We start from the raw sequence: 16427 nt of genomic DNA, 5'->3' as shown, positions 1-16427 counted from the left end.
CGGGACAGCCTGGAGGCACCATTGCAGGGGCTCTGCAAAGGGGCTGCCAAGGCAAGGGCGGCCCTGCCAACACACCTGCCCTCGCACCACTTTCTCGTCTCGACCACCCGGGGGCACTTACTCCCACCATCGGGTCCCGGAAAACCTCTAGGGTTAGGGTTAGGGTTAGGGTTAGGCTGGAGAAATAGGGACAGCCTGGAGGCACCATTGCAGGGGCTCTGCAAAGGGGCTGCCAAGGCAAGGGCGGCCCTGCCAACACACCTGCCCTCGCACCACTTTCTCGTCTCGACCACCCGGGGGCACTTACTCCCACCATCGGGCCCCAGAAAATCCTCTAGGGTTAGGGTTAGGCTTAGGGTTAGGCTGGAGAAATCGGGACAGCCTGGAGGCGCCATTGCAGGGGCTCTGCAAAGGGGCTGCCAAGGCAAGGGCGGCCCTGCCAACACACCTGCCCTCGCACCACTTTCTCGTCTCGACCACCCGGGGGCACTTACTCCCACCATCGGGTCCCGGAAAACCTCTAGGGTTAGGGTTAGGGTTAGGGTTAGGCTGGAGAAATCGGGACAGCCTGGAGGCACCATTGCAGGGGCTCTGCAAAGGGGCTGCCAAGGCAAGGGCGGCCCTGCCAACACACCTGCCCTCGCACCACTTTCTCGTCTCCACCACCCGGGGGCACTTACTCCCACCATCGGGCCCCAGAAAATCCTCTAGGGTTAGGGTTAGGCTTAGGGTTAGGCTTGAGAAATCGGGACAGCCTGGAGGCGCCATTGCAGGGGCTCTGCAAAGGGGCTGCCAAGGCAAGGGCGGCCCTGCCAACACACCTGCCCTCGCACCACTTTCTCGTCTCGACCACCCGGGGGCACTTACTCCCACCATCGGGCCCCGGAAAATCCTCTAGGGTTAGGGTTAGGCTTAGGCTTGAGAAATCGGGACAGCCTGGAGGCGCCATTGCAGGGGCTCTGCAAAGGGGCTGCCAAGGCAAGGGCGGCCCTGCCAACACACCTGCCCTCGCACCACTTTCTCGTCTCGACCACCCGGGGGCGCTTACTCCCACCATTGGGCCCCGGAAATCCTCTAGGGTTAGGGTTAGGGTTAGGGTTAGGCTTGAGAAATCGGGACAGCCTGGAGGCACCATTGCAGGGGCTCTGCAAAGGGGCTGCCAAGGCAAGGGCGGCCCTGCCAACACACCTGCCCTCGCACCACTTTCTCGTCTCGACCACCCGGGGGCACTTACTCCCACCATCGGGCCCCAGAAATCCTCTAGGGTTAGGGTTAGGCTTAGGGTTAGGCTGGAGAAATCGGGACAGCCTGGAGGCGCCATTGCAGGGGCTCTGCAAAGGGGCTGCCAAGGCAAGGGCGGCCCTGCCAACACACCTGCCCTCGCACCACTTTCTCGTCTCGACCACCCGGGGGCGCTTACTCCCACCATCGGGTCCCGGAAAATCCTCTAGGGTTAGGGTTAGGGTTAGGGTTAGGGTTAGGCTTGAGAAATCGGGACAGCCTGGAGGCACCATTGCAGGGGCTCTGCAAAGGGGCTGCCAAGGCAAGGGCGGCCCTGCCAACACACCTGCCCTCGCACCACTTTCTCGTCTCGACCACCCGGGGGCACTTACTCCCACCATCGGGTCCCGGAAAATCCTCTAGGGTTAGGGTTAGGCTTAGGGTTAGGCTGGAGAAATCGGGACAGCCTGGAGGCGCCATTGCAGGGGCTCTGCAAAGGGGCTGCCAAGGCAAGGGCGGCCCTGCCAACACACCTGCCCTCGCACCACTTTCTCGTCTTGACCACCCGGGGGCACTTACTCCCACCATCGGGTCCCGGAAAACCTCTAGGGTTAGGGTTAGGGTTAGGGTTAGGCTGGAGAAATAGGGACAGCCTGGAGGCGCCATTGCAGGGGCTCTGCAAAGGGGCTGCCAAGGCAAGGGCGGCCCTGCCAACACACCTGCCCTCGCACCACTTTCTCGTCTCGACCACCCGGGGGTACTTACTCCCACCATCGGGCCCCAGAAATCCTCTAGGGTTAGGGTTAGGGTTAGGCTGGAGAAATCGGGACAGCCTGGAGGCGCCATTGCAGGGGCTCTGCAAAGGGGCTGCCAAGGCAAGGGCGGCCCTGCCAACACACCTGCCCTCGCACCACTTTCTCGTCTCGACCACCCGGGGCCACTTACTCCCACCATCGGGCCCCGGAAAACCTCTAGGGTTAGGGTTAGGGTTAGGGTTAGGCTGGAGAAATAGGGACAGCCTGGAGGCACCATTGCAGGGGCTCTGCAAAGGGGCTGCCAAGGCAAGGGCGGCCCTGCCAACACACCTGCCCTCGCACCACTTTCTCGTCTCGACCACCCGGGGGCACTTACTCCCACCATCGGGTCCCGGAAATCCTCTAGGGTTAGGGTTAGGGTTAGGGTTAGGCTTGAGAAATAGGGACAGCCTGGAGGCGCCATTGCAGGGGCTCTGCAAAGGGGCTGCCAAGGCAAGGGCGGCCCTGCCAACACACCTGCCCTCGCACCACTTTCTCGTCTCGACCACCCGGGGGCACTTACTCCCACCATCGGGCCCCGGAAAATCCTCTAGGGTTAGGGTTAGGCTTAGGGTTAGGCTGGAGAAATCGGGACAGCCTGGAGGCACCATTGCAGGGGCTCTGCAAAGGGGCTGCCAAGGCAAGGGCGGCCCTGCCAACACACCTGCCCTCGCACCACTTTCTCGTCTCGACCACCCGGGGGCACTTACTCCCACCATCGGGTCCCGGAAAACCTCTAGGGTTAGGGTTAGGGTTAGGGTTAGGCTGGAGAAATAGGGACAGCCTGGAGGCACCATTGCAGGGGCTCTGCAAAGGGGCTGCCAAGGCAAGGGCGGCCCTGCCAACACACCTGCCCTCGCACCACTTTCTCGTCTCGACCACCCGGGGGCACTTACTCCCACCATCGGGCCCCAGAAAATCCTCTAGGGTTAGGGTTAGGCTTAGGGTTAGGCTGGAGAAATCGGGACAGCCTGGAGGCGCCATTGCAGGGGCTCTGCAAAGGGGCTGCCAAGGCAAGGGCGGCCCTGCCAACACACCTGCCCTCGCACCACTTTCTCGTCTCGACCACCCGGGGGCACTTACTCCCACCATCGGGTCCCGGAAAACCTCTAGGGTTAGGGTTAGGGTTAGGGTTAGGCTGGAGAAATCGGGACAGCCTGGAGGCACCATTGCAGGGGCTCTGCAAAGGGGCTGCCAAGGCAAGGGCGGCCCTGCCAACACACCTGCCCTCGCACCACTTTCTCGTCTCCACCACCCGGGGGCACTTACTCCCACCATCGGGCCCCAGAAAATCCTCTAGGGTTAGGGTTAGGGTTAGGGTTAGGCTTGAGAAATCGGGACAGCCTGGAGGCGCCATTGCAGGGGCTCTGCAAAGGGGCTGCCAAGGCAAGGGCGGCCCTGCCAACACACCTGCCCTCGCACCACTTTCTCGTCTCGACCACCCGGGGGCACTTACTCCCACCATCGGGCCCCGGAAAATCCTCTAGGGTTAGGGTTAGGCTTAGGCTTGAGAAATCGGGACAGCCTGGAGGCGCCATTGCAGGGGCTCTGCAAAGGGGCTGCCAAGGCAAGGGCGGCCCTGCCAACACACCTGCCCTCGCACCACTTTCTCGTCTCGACCACCCGGGGGCGCTTACTCCCACCATTGGGCCCCGGAAATCCTCTAGGGTTAGGGTTAGGGTTAGGGTTAGGCTTGAGAAATCGGGACAGCCTGGAGGCACCATTGCAGGGGCTCTGCAAAGGGGCTGCCAAGGCAAGGGCGGCCCTGCCAACACACCTGCCCTCGCACCACTTTCTCGTCTCGACCACCCGGGGGCACTTACTCCCACCATCGGGCCCCAGAAATCCTCTAGGGTTAGGGTTAGGCTTAGGGTTAGGCTGGAGAAATCGGGACAGCCTGGAGGCGCCATTGCAGGGGCTCTGCAAAGGGGCTGCCAAGGCAAGGGCGGCCCTGCCAACACACCTGCCCTCGCACCACTTTCTCGTCTCGACCACCCGGGGGCGCTTACTCCCACCATCGGGTCCCGGAAAATCCTCTAGGGTTAGGGTTAGGGTTAGGCTTAGGGTTAGGCTTGAGAAATCGGGACAGCCTGGAGGCACCATTGCAGGGGCTCTGCAAAGGGGCTGCCAAGGCAAGGGCGGCCCTGCCAACACACCTGCCCTCGCACCACTTTCTCGTCTCGACCACCCGGGGGCACTTACTCCCACCATCGGGTCCCGGAAAATCCTCTAGGGTTAGGGTTAGGCTTAGGGTTAGGCTGGAGAAATCGGGACAGCCTGGAGGCGCCATTGCAGGGGCTCTGCAAAGGGGCTGCCAAGGCAAGGGCGGCCCTGCCAACACACCTGCCCTCGCACCACTTTCTCGTCTTGACCACCCGGGGGCACTTACTCCCACCATCGGGTCCCGGAAAACCTCTAGGGTTAGGGTTAGGGTTAGGGTTAGGCTGGAGAAATAGGGACAGCCTGGAGGCGCCATTGCAGGGGCTCTGCAAAGGGGCTGCCAAGGCAAGGGCGGCCCTGCCAACACACCTGCCCTCGCACCACTTTCTCGTCTCGACCACCCGGGGGCACTTACTCCCACCATCGGGCCCCAGAAATCCTCTAGGGTTAGGGTTAGGGTTAGGCTGGAGAAATCGGGACAGCCTGGAGGCGCCATTGCAGGGGCTCTGCAAAGGGGCTGCCAAGGCAAGGGCGGCCCTGCCAACACACCTGCCCTCGCACCACTTTCTCGTCTCGACCACCCGGGGCCACTTACTCCCACCATCGGGCCCCGGAAAATCCTCTAGGGTTAGGGTTAGGCTTAGGGTTAGGCTGGAGAAATCGGGACAGCCTGGAGGCGCCATTGCAGGGGCTCTGCAAAGGGGCTGCCAAGGCAAGGGCGGCCCTGCCAACACACCTGCCCTCGCACCACTTTCTCGTCTCAACCACCCGGGGGCGCTTACTCCCACCATCGGGTCCCGGAAAATCCTCTAGGGTTAGGGTTAGGCTTAGGGTTAGGCTTGAGAAATCGGGACAGCCTGGAGGCGCCATTGCAGGGGCTCTGCAAAGGGGCTGCCAAGGCAAGGGCGGCCCTGCCAACACACCTGCCCTCGCACCACTTTCTCGTCTCGAACACCCGGGAGCGCTAACTCCCACCATCGGGCCCCGGAAAATCCTCTAGGGTTAGGGTTAGGGTTAGGGTTAGGCTGGAGAAATCGGGACAGCCTGGAGGCACCATTGCAGGGGCTCTGCAAAGGGGCTGCCAAGGCAAGGGCGGCCCTGCCAACACACCTGCCCTCGCACCACTTTCTCGTCTCGACCACCCGGGGGCACTTACTCCCACCATCGGGCCCCAGAAAATCCTCTAGGGTTAGGGTTAGGGTTAGGGTTAGGCTGGAGAAATCGGGACAGCCTGGAGGCGCCATTGCAGGGGCTCTGCAAAGGGGCTGCCAAGGCAAGGGCGGCCCTGCCAACACACCTGCCCTCGCACCACTTTCTCGTCTCGACCACCCGGGGGCACTTACTCCCACCATTGGGCCCCGGAAATCCTCTAGGGTTAGGGTTAGGGTTAGGGTTAGGCTGGAGAAATAGGGACAGCCTGGAGGCGCCATTGCAGGGGCTCTGCAAAGGGGCTGCCAAGGCAAGGGCGGCCCTGCCAACACACCTGCCCTCGCACCACTTTCTCGTCTCAACCACCCGGGGGCGCTTACTCCCACCATCGGGCCCCGGAAAATCCTCTAGGGTTAGGGTTAGGCTTAGGGTTAGGCTTGAGAAATCGGGACAGCCTGGAGGCGCCATTGCAGGGGCTCTGCAAAGGGGCTGCCAAGGCAAGGGCGGCCCTGCCAACACACCTGCCCTCGCACCACTTTCTCGTCTCGAACACCCGGGAGCGCTAACTCCCACCATCGGGCCCCGGAAAATCCTCTAGGGTTAGGGTTAGGGTTAGGGTTAGGCTGGAGAAATCGGGACAGCCTGGAGGCACCATTGCAGGGGCTCTGCAAAGGGGCTGCCAAGGCAAGGGCGGCCCTGCCAACACACCTGCCCTCGCACCACTTTCTCGTCTCGACCACCCGGGGGCACTTACTCCCACCATCGGGCCCCAGAAAATCCTCTAGGGTTAGGGTTAGGCTTAGGGTTAGGCTGGAGAAATCGGGACAGCCTGGAGGCGCCATTGCAGGGGCTCTGCAAAGGGGCTGCCAAGGCAAGGGCGGCCCTGCCAACACACCTGCCCTCGCACCACTTTCTCGTCTCGACCACCCGGGGGCACTTACTCCCACCATTGGGCCCCGGAAATCCTCTAGGGTTAGGGTTAGGGTTAGGGTTAGGCTGGAGAAATAGGGACAGCCTGGAGGCGCCATTGCAGGGGCTCTGCAAAGGGGCTGCCAAGGCAAGGGCGGCCCTGCCAACACACCTGCCCTCGCACCACTTTCTCGTCTCGACCACCCGGGGGCACTTACTCCCACCATCGGGCCCCAGAAAATCCTCTAGGGTTAGGGTTAGGCTTAGGGTTAGGCTGGAGAAATCGGGACAGCCTGGAGGCGCCATTGCAGGGGCTCTGCAAAGGGGCTGCCAAGGCAAGGGCGGCCCTGCCAACACACCTGCCCTCGCACCACTTTCTCGTCTCGACCACCCGGGGGCACTTACTCCCACCATCGGGCCCCGGAAAATCCTCTAGGGTTAGGGTTAGGGTTAGGCTGGAGAAATAGGGACAGCCTGGAGGCGCCATTGCAGGGGCTCTGCAAAGGGGCTGCCAAGGCAAGGGCGGCCCTGCCAACACACCAGCCCTCGCACCACTTTCTCGTCTCGACCACCCGGGGGCACTTACTCCCACCATCGGGTCCCGGAAAACCTCTAGGGTTAGGGTTAGGGTTAGGGTTAGGCTTGAGAAATAGGGACAGCCTGGAGGCACCATTGCAGGGGCTCTGCAAAGGGGCTGCCAAGGCAAGGGCGGCCCTGCCAACACACCTGCCCTCGCACCACTTTCTCGTCTCGACCACCCGGGGGCACTTACTCCCACCATCGGGCCCCAGAAAATCCTCTAGGGTTAGGGTTAGGCTTAGGGTTAGGCTGGAGAAATCGGGACAGCCTGGAGGCGCCATTGCAGGGGCTCTGCAAAGGGGCTGCCAAGGCAAGGGCGGCCCTGCCAACACACCTGCCCTCGCACCACTTTCTCGTCTCGACCACCCGGGGGCACTTATTCCCACCATCGGGTCCCGGAAAATCCTCTAGGGTTAGGGTTAGGGTTAGGGTTAGGCTTGAGAAATCGGGACAGCCTGGAGGCACCATTGCAGGGGCTCTGCAAAGGGGCTGCCAAGGCAAGGGCGGCCCTGCCAACACACCTGCCCTCGCACCACTTTCTCGTCTCGACCACCCGGGGGCACTTACTCCCACCATCGGGCCCCAGAAATCCTCTAGGGTTAGGGTTAGTGTTAGGGTTAGGCTGGAGAAATCGGGACAGCCTGGAGGCGCCATTGCAGGGGCTCTGCAAAGGGGCTGCCAAGGCAAGGGCGGCCCTGCCAACACACCTGCCCTCGCACCACTTTCTCGTCTCGACCACCCGGGGGCGCTTACTCCCACCATCGGGTCCCGGAAAATCCTCTAGGGTTAGGGTTAGGGTTAGGGTTAGGGTTAGGCTTGAGAAATCGGGACAGCCTGGAGGCACCATTGCAGGGGCTCTGCAAAGGGGCTGCCAAGGCAAGGGCGGCCCTGCCAACACACCTGCCCTCGCACCACTTTCTCGTCTCGACCACCCGGGGGCACTTACTCCCACCATCGGGTCCCGGAAAATCCTCTAGGGTTAGGGTTAGGCTTAGGGTTAGGCTGGAGAAATCGGGACAGCCTGGAGGCGCCATTGCAGGGGCTCTGCAAAGGGGCTGCCAAGGCAAGGGCGGCCCTGCCAACACACCTGCCCTCGCACCACTTTCTCGTCTCGACCACCCGGGGGCACTTACTCCCACCATCGGGTCCCGGAAAACCTCTAGGGTTAGGGTTAGGGTTAGGGTTAGGCTGGAGAAATAGGGACAGCCTGGAGGCGCCATTGCAGGGGCTCTGCAAAGGGGCTGCCAAGGCAAGGGCGGCCCTGCCAACACACCTGCCCTCGCACCACTTTCTCGTCTCGACCACCCGGGGGTACTTACTCCCACCATCGGGCCCCAGAAATCCTCTAGGGTTAGGGTTAGGGTTAGGCTTGAGAAATCGGGACAGCCTGGAGGCGCCATTGCAGGGGCTCTGCAAAGGGGCTGCCAAGGCAAGGGCGGCCCTGCCAACACACCTGCCCTCGCACCACTTTCTCGTCTCGACCACCCGGGGCCACTTACTCCCACCATCGGGCCCCGGAAAATCCTCTAGGGTTAGGGTTAGGCTTAGGGTTAGGCTGGAGAAATCGGGACAGCCTGGAGGCGCCATTGCAGGGGCTCTGCAAAGGGGCTGCCAAGGCAAGGGCGGCCCTGCCAACACACCTGCCCTCGCACCACTTTCTCGTCTCAACCACCCGGGGGCGCTTACTCCCACCATCGGGTCCCGGAAAATCCTCTAGGGTTAGGGTTAGGCTTAGGGTTAGGCTTGAGAAATCGGGACAGCCTGGAGGCGCCATTGCAGGGGCTCTGCAAAGGGGCTGCCAAGGCAAGGGCGGCCCTGCCAACACACCTGCCCTCGCACCACTTTCTCGTCTCGAACACCCGGGAGCGCTAACTCCCACCATCGGGCCCCGGAAAATCCTCTAGGGTTAGGGTTAGGGTTAGGGTTAGGCTGGAGAAATCGGGACAGCCTGGAGGCACCATTGCAGGGGCTCTGCAAAGGGGCTGCCAAGGCAAGGGCGGCCCTGCCAACACACCTGCCCTCGCACCACTTTCTCGTCTCGACCACCCGGGGGCACTTACTCCCACCATCGGGCCCCAGAAAATCCTCTAGGGTTAGGGTTAGGCTTAGGGTTAGGCTTGAGAAATAGGGACAGCCTGGAGGCGCCATTGCAGGGGCTCTGCAAAGGGGCTGCCAAGGCAAGGGCGGCCCTGCCAACACACCTGCCCTCGCACCACTTTCTCGTCTCGACCACCCGGGGGCACTTACTCCCACCATTGGGCCCCGGAAATCCTCTAGGGTTAGGGTTAGGGTTAGGGTTAGGCTGGAGAAATAGGGACAGCCTGGAGGCGCCATTGCAGGGGCTCTGCAAAGGGGCTGCCAAGGCAAGGGCGGCCCTGCCAACACACCTGCCCTCGCACCACTTTCTCGTCTCGACCACCCGGGGGCACTTACTCCCACCATCGGGCCCCAGAAAATCCTCTAGGGTTAGGGTTAGGCTTAGGGTTAGGCTGGAGAAATCGGGACAGCCTGGAGGCGCCATTGCAGGGGCTCTGCAAAGGGGCTGCCAAGGCAAGGGCGGCCCTGCCAACACACCTGCCCTCGCACCACTTTCTCGTCTCGACCACCCGGGGGCACTTACTCCCACCATCGGGCCCCGGAAAATCCTCTAGGGTTAGGGTTAGGGTTAGGCTGGAGAAATAGGGACAGCCTGGAGGCGCCATTGCAGGGGCTCTGCAAAGGGGCTGCCAAGGCAAGGGCGGCCCTGCCAACACACCAGCCCTCGCACCACTTTCTCGTCTCGACCACCCGGGGGCACTTACTCCCACCATCGGGTCCCGGAAAACCTCTAGGGTTAGGGTTAGGGTTAGGGTTAGGCTTGAGAAATAGGGACAGCCTGGAGGCACCATTGCAGGGGCTCTGCAAAGGGGCTGCCAAGGCAAGGGCGGCCCTGCCAACACACCTGCCCTCGCACCACTTTCTCGTCTCGACCACCCGGGGGCACTTACTCCCACCATCGGGCCCCAGAAAATCCTCTAGGGTTAGGGTTAGGCTTAGGGTTAGGCTGGAGAAATCGGGACAGCCTGGAGGCGCCATTGCAGGGGCTCTGCAAAGGGGCTGCCAAGGCAAGGGCGGCCCTGCCAACACACCTGCCCTCGCACCACTTTCTCGTCTCGACCACCCGGGGGCACTTATTCCCACCATCGGGTCCCGGAAAATCCTCTAGGGTTAGGGTTAGGGTTAGGGTTAGGCTTGAGAAATAGGGACAGCCTGGAGGCGCCATTGCAGGGGCTCTGCAAAGGGGCTGCCAAGGCAAGGGCGGCCCTGCCAACACACCTGCCCTCGCACCACTTTCTCGTCTCGACCACCCGGGGGCACTTACTCCCACCATCGGGCCCCAGAAAATCCTCTAGGGTTAGGGTTAGGGTTAGGGTTAGGCTTGAGAAATCGGGACAGCCTGGAGGCGCCATTGCAGGGGCTCTGCAAAGGGGCTGCCAAGGCAAGGGCGGCCCTGCCAACACACCTGCCCTCGCACCACTTTCTCGTCTCGAACACCCGGGGGCACTTACTCCCACCATCGGGCCCCGAAAAATCCTCTAGGGTTAGGGTTAGGGTTAGGCTGGAGAAATCGGGACAGCCTGGAGGCGCCATTGCAGGGGCTCTGCAAAGGGGCTGCCAAGGCAAGGGCGGCCCTGCCAACACACCTGCCCTCGCACCACTTTCTCGTCACGACCACCCGGGGGCGCTTACTCCCACCATCGGGCCCCGGAAAATCCTCTAGGGTTAGGGATAGGGTTAGGCTTGAGAAATAGGGACAGCCTGGAGGCGCCATTGCAGGGGCTCTGCAAAGGGGCTGCCAAGGCAAGGGCGGCCCTGCCAACACACCTGCCCTCGCACCACTTTCTCGTCTCGAACACCCGGGGGCACTTACTCCCACCATCGGGCCCCAGAAATCCTCTAGGGTTAGGGTTAGGGTTAGGGTTAGGCTGGAGAAATAGGGACAGCCTGGAGGCGCCATTGCAGGGGCTCTGCAAAGGGGCTGCCAAGGCAAGGGCGGCCCAGCCAACACACCTGCCCTCGCACCACTTTCTCGTCTCGACCACCCGGGGGCGCTTACTCCCACCATTGGGCCCCAGAAATCCTCTAGGGTTAGGGTTAGGGTTAGGGTTAGGCTGGAGAAATAGGGACTGCCTGGAGGCACCATTGCAGGGGCTCTGCAAAGGGGCTGCCAAGGCAAGGGCGGCCCTGCCAACACACCTGCCCTCGCACCACTTTCTCGTCTCGAACACCCGGGGGCGCTTACTCCCACCATCGGGCCCCAGAAATCCTCTAGGGTTAGGGTTAGGGTTAGGGTTAGGCTTGAGAAATCGGGACAGCCTGGAGGCGCCATTGCAGGGGCTCTGCAAAGGGGCTGCCAAGGCAAGGGCGGCCCTGCCAACACACCTGCCCTCGCACCACTTTCTCGTCTCGACCACCCGGGGGCACTTACTCCCATCATTGGGCCCCGGAAATCCTCTAGGGTTAGGGTTAGGGTTAGGCTTGAGAAATCGGGACAGCCTGGAGGCGCCATTGCAGGGGCTCTGCAAAGGGGCTGCCAAGGCAAGGGCGGCCCTGCCAACACACCTGCCCTCGCACCACTTTCTCGTCTCGACCACCCGGGGGCACTTACTCCCACCATTGGGCCCCAGAAATCCTCTAGGGTTAGGGTTAGGGTTAGGGTTAGGCTTGAGAAATAGGGACAGCCTGGAGGCGCCATTGCAGGGGCTCTGCAAAGGGGCTGCCAAGGCAAGGGCGGCCCTGCCAACACACCTGCCCTCGCACCACTTTCTCGTCTCGACCACCCGGGGGCACTTGCTCCCACCATCGGGTCCCGAAAAATCCTCTAGGGTTAGGGTTAGGCTTAGGGTTAGGCTGGAGAAATAGGGACAGCCTGGAGGCGCCATTGCAGGGGCTCTGCAAAGGGGCTGCCAAGGCAAGGGCGGCCCTGCCAACACACCTGCCCTCGCACCACTTTCTCGTCTCGACCACCCGGGGGCACTTACTCCCACCATCGGGCCCCAGAAAATCCTCTAGGGTTAGGGTTAGGCTTAGGGTTAGGCTGGAGAAATCGGGACAGCCTGGAGGCGCCATTGCAGGGGCTCTGCAAAGGGGCTGCCAAGGCAAGGGCGGCCCTGCCAACACACCTGCCCTCGCACCACTTTCTCGTCTCGACCACCCGGGGGCACTTACTCCCACCATTGGGCCCCGGAAATCCTCTAGGGTTAGGGTTAGGGTTAGGGTTAGGCTGGAGAAATAGGGACAGCCTGGAGGCGCCATTGCAGGGGCTCTGCAAAGGGGCTGCCAAGGCAAGGGCGGCCCTGCCAACACACCTGCCCTCGCACCACTTTCTCGTCTCGACCACCCGGGGGCACTTACTCCCACCATCGGGCCCCAGAAAATCCTCTAGGGTTAGGGTTAGGCTTAGGGTTAGGCTGGAGAAATCGGGACAGCCTGGAGGCGCCATTGCAGGGGCTCTGCAAAGGGGCTGCCAAGGCAAGGGCGGCCCTGCCAACACACCTGCCCTCGCACCACTTTCTCGTCTCGACCACCCGGGGGCACTTACTCCCACCATCGGGCCCCGGAAAATCCTCTAGGGTTAGGGTTAGGGTTAGGCTGGAGAAATAGGGACAGCCTGGAGGCGCCATTGCAGGGGCTCTGCAAAGGGGCTGCCAAGGCAAGGGCGGCCCTGCCAACACACCAGCCCTCGCACCACTTTCTCGTCTCGACCACCCGGGGGCACTTACTCCCACCATCGGGTCCCGGAAAACCTCTAGGGTTAGGGTTAGGGTTAGGGTTAGGCTTGAGAAATAGGGACAGCCTGGAGGCACCATTGCAGGGGCTCTGCAAAGGGGCTGCCAAGGCAAGGGCGGCCCTGCCAACACACCTGCCCTCGCACCACTTTCTCGTCTCGACCACCCGGGGGCACTTACTCCCACCATCGGGCCCCAGAAAATCCTCTAGGGTTAGGGTTAGGCTTAGGGTTAGGCTGGAGAAATCGGGACAGCCTGGAGGCGCCATTGCAGGGGCTCTGCAAAGGGGCTGCCAAGGCAAGGGCGGCCCTGCCAACACACCTGCCCTCGCACCACTTTCTCGTCTCGACCACCCGGGGGCACTTATTCCCACCATCGGGTCCCGGAAAATCCTCTAGGGTTAGGGTTAGGGTTAGGGTTAGGCTTGAGAAATCGGGACAGCCTGGAGGCACCATTGCAGGGGCTCTGCAAAGGGGCTGCCAAGGCAAGGGCGGCCCTGCCAACACACCTGCCCTCGCACCACTTTCTCGTCTCGACCACCCGGGGGCACTTACTCCCACCATCGGGCCCCAGAAATCCTCTAGGGTTAGGGTTAGTGTTAGGGTTAGGCTGGAGAAATCGGGACAGCCTGGAGGCGCCATTGCAGGGGCTCTGCAAAGGGGCTGCCAAGGCAAGGGCGGCCCTGCCAACACACCTGCCCTCGCACCACTTTCTCGTCTCGACCACCCGGGGGCGCTTACTCCCACCATCGGGTCCCGGAAAATCCTCTAGGGTTAGGGTTAGGGTTAGGGTTAGGGTTAGGCTTGAGAAATCGGGACAGCCTGGAGGCACCATTGCAGGGGCTCTGCAAAGGGGCTGCCAAGGCAAGGGCGGCCCTGCCAACACACCTGCCCTCGCACCACTTTCTCGTCTCGACCACCCGGGGGCACTTACTCCCACCATCGGGTCCCGGAAAATCCTCTAGGGTTAGGGTTAGGCTTAGGGTTAGGCTGGAGAAATCGGGACAGCCTGGAGGCGCCATTGCAGGGGCTCTGCAAAGGGGCTGCCAAGGCAAGGGCGGCCCTGCCAACACACCTGCCCTCGCACCACTTTCTCGTCTCGACCACCCGGGGGCACTTACTCCCACCATCGGGTCCCGGAAAACCTCTAGGGTTAGGGTTAGGGTTAGGGTTAGGCTGGAGAAATAGGGACAGCCTGGAGGCGCCATTGCAGGGGCTCTGCAAAGGGGCTGCCAAGGCAAGGGCGGCCCTGCCAACACACCTGCCCTCGCACCACTTTCTCGTCTCGACCACCCGGGGGTACTTACTCCCACCATCGGGCCCCAGAAATCCTCTAGGGTTAGGGTTAGGGTTAGGCTTGAGAAATCGGGACAGCCTGGAGGCGCCATTGCAGGGGCTCTGCAAAGGGGCTGCCAAGGCAAGGGCGGCCCTGCCAACACACCTGCCCTCGCACCACTTTCTCGTCTCGACCACCCGGGGCCACTTACTCCCACCATCGGGCCCCGGAAAATCCTCTAGGGTTAGGGTTAGGCTTAGGGTTAGGCTGGAGAAATCGGGACAGCCTGGAGGCGCCATTGCAGGGGCTCTGCAAAGGGGCTGCCAAGGCAAGGGCGGCCCTGCCAACACACCTGCCCTCGCACCACTTTCTCGTCTCAACCACCCGGGGGCGCTTACTCCCACCATCGGGTCCCGGAAAATCCTCTAGGGTTAGGGTTAGGCTTAGGGTTAGGCTTGAGAAATCGGGACAGCCTGGAGGCGCCATTGCAGGGGCTCTGCAAAGGGGCTGCCAAGGCAAGGGCGGCCCTGCCAACACACCTGCCCTCGCACCACTTTCTCGTCTCGAACACCCGGGAGCGCTAACTCCCACCATCGGGCCCCGGAAAATCCTCTAGGGTTAGGGTTAGGGTTAGGGTTAGGCTGGAGAAATCGGGACAGCCTGGAGGCACCATTGCAGGGGCTCTGCAAAGGGGCTGCCAAGGCAAGGGCGGCCCTGCCAACACACCTGCCCTCGCACCACTTTCTCGTCTCGACCACCCGGGGGCACTTACTCCCACCATCGGGCCCCAGAAAATCCTCTAGGGTTAGGGTTAGGCTTAGGGTTAGGCTTGAGAAATAGGGACAGCCTGGAGGCGCCATTGCAGGGGCTCTGCAAAGGGGCTGCCAAGGCAAGGGCGGCCCTGCCAACACACCTGCCCTCGCACCACTTTCTCGTCTCGACCACCCGGGGGCACTTACTCCCACCATTGGGCCCCGGAAATCCTCTAGGGTTAGGGTTAGGGTTAGGGTTAGGCTGGAGAAATAGGGACAGCCTGGAGGCGCCATTGCAGGGGCTCTGCAAAGGGGCTGCCAAGGCAAGGGCGGCCCTGCCAACACACCTGCCCTCGCACCACTTTCTCGTCTCGACCACCCGGGGGCACTTACTCCCACCATCGGGCCCCAGAAAATCCTCTAGGGTTAGGGTTAGGCTTAGGGTTAGGCTGGAGAAATCGGGACAGCCTGGAGGCGCCATTGCAGGGGCTCTGCAAAGGGGCTGCCAAGGCAAGGGCGGCCCTGCCAACACACCTGCCCTCGCACCACTTTCTCGTCTCGACCACCCGGGGGCACTTACTCCCACCATCGGGCCCCGGAAAATCCTCTAGGGTTAGGGTTAGGGTTAGGCTGGAGAAATAGGGACAGCCTGGAGGCGCCATTGCAGGGGCTCTGCAAAGGGGCTGCCAAGGCAAGGGCGGCCCTGCCAACACACCAGCCCTCGCACCACTTTCTCGTCTCGACCACCCGGGGGCACTTACTCCCACCATCGGGTCCCGGAAAACCTCTAGGGTTAGGGTTAGGGTTAGGGTTAGGCTTGAGAAATAGGGACAGCCTGGAGGCACCATTGCAGGGGCTCTGCAAAGGGGCTGCCAAGGCAAGGGCGGCCCTGCCAACACACCTGCCCTCGCACCACTTTCTCGTCTCGACCACCCGGGGGTACTTACTCCCACCATCGGGCCCCAGAAAATCCTCTAGGGTTAGGGTTAGGCTTAGGGTTAGGCTGGAGAAATCGGGACAGCCTGGAGGCGCCATTGCAGGGGCTCTGCAAAGGGGCTGCCAAGGCAAGGGCGGCCCTGCCAACACACCTGCCCTCGCACCACTTTCTCGTCTCGACCACCCGGGGGCACTTATTCCCACCATCGGGTCCCGGAAAATCCTCTAGGGTTAGGGTTAGGGTTAGGGTTAGGCTTGAGAAATAGGGACAGCCTGGAGGCGCCATTGCAGGGGCTCTGCAAAGGGGCTGCCAAGGCAAGGGCGGCCCTGCCAACACACCTGCCCTCGCACCACTTTCTCGTCTCGACCACCCGGGGGCACTTACTCCCACCATCGGGCCCCAGAAAATCCTCTAGGGTTAGGGTTAGGGTTAGGGTTAGGCTTGAGAAATCGGGACAGCCTGGAGGCGCCATTGCAGGGGCTCTGCAAAGGGGCTGCCAAGGCAAGGGCGGCCCTGCCAACACACCTGCCCTCGCACCACTTTCTCGTCTCGAACACCCGGGGGCACTTACTCCCACCATCGGGCCCCGAAAAATCCTCTAGGGTTAGGGTTAGGGTTAGGCTGGAGAAATCGGGACAGCCTGGAGGCGCCATTGCAGGGGCTCTGCAAAGGGGCTGCCAAGGCAAGGGCGGCCCTGCCAACACACCTGCCCTCGCACCACTTTCTCGTCACGACCACCCGGGGGCGCTTACTCCCACCATCGGGCCCCGGAAAATCCTCTAGGGTTAGGGATAGGGTTAGGCTTGAGAAATAGGGACAGCCTGGAGGCGCCATTGCAGGGGCTCTGCAAAGGGGCTGCCAAGGCAAGGGCGGCCCTGCCAAC

The sequence above is a fragment of the Struthio camelus genome, chromosome Z (genome assembly GCF_040807025.1).
Source record: "Struthio camelus isolate bStrCam1 chromosome Z, bStrCam1.hap1, whole genome shotgun sequence".
NCBI lineage: Eukaryota > Metazoa > Chordata > Aves > Struthioniformes > Struthionidae > Struthio > Struthio camelus.
The sequence above is the reverse complement of the archived record's forward strand: the minus strand, read 5'-3'. Positions refer to the sequence as shown.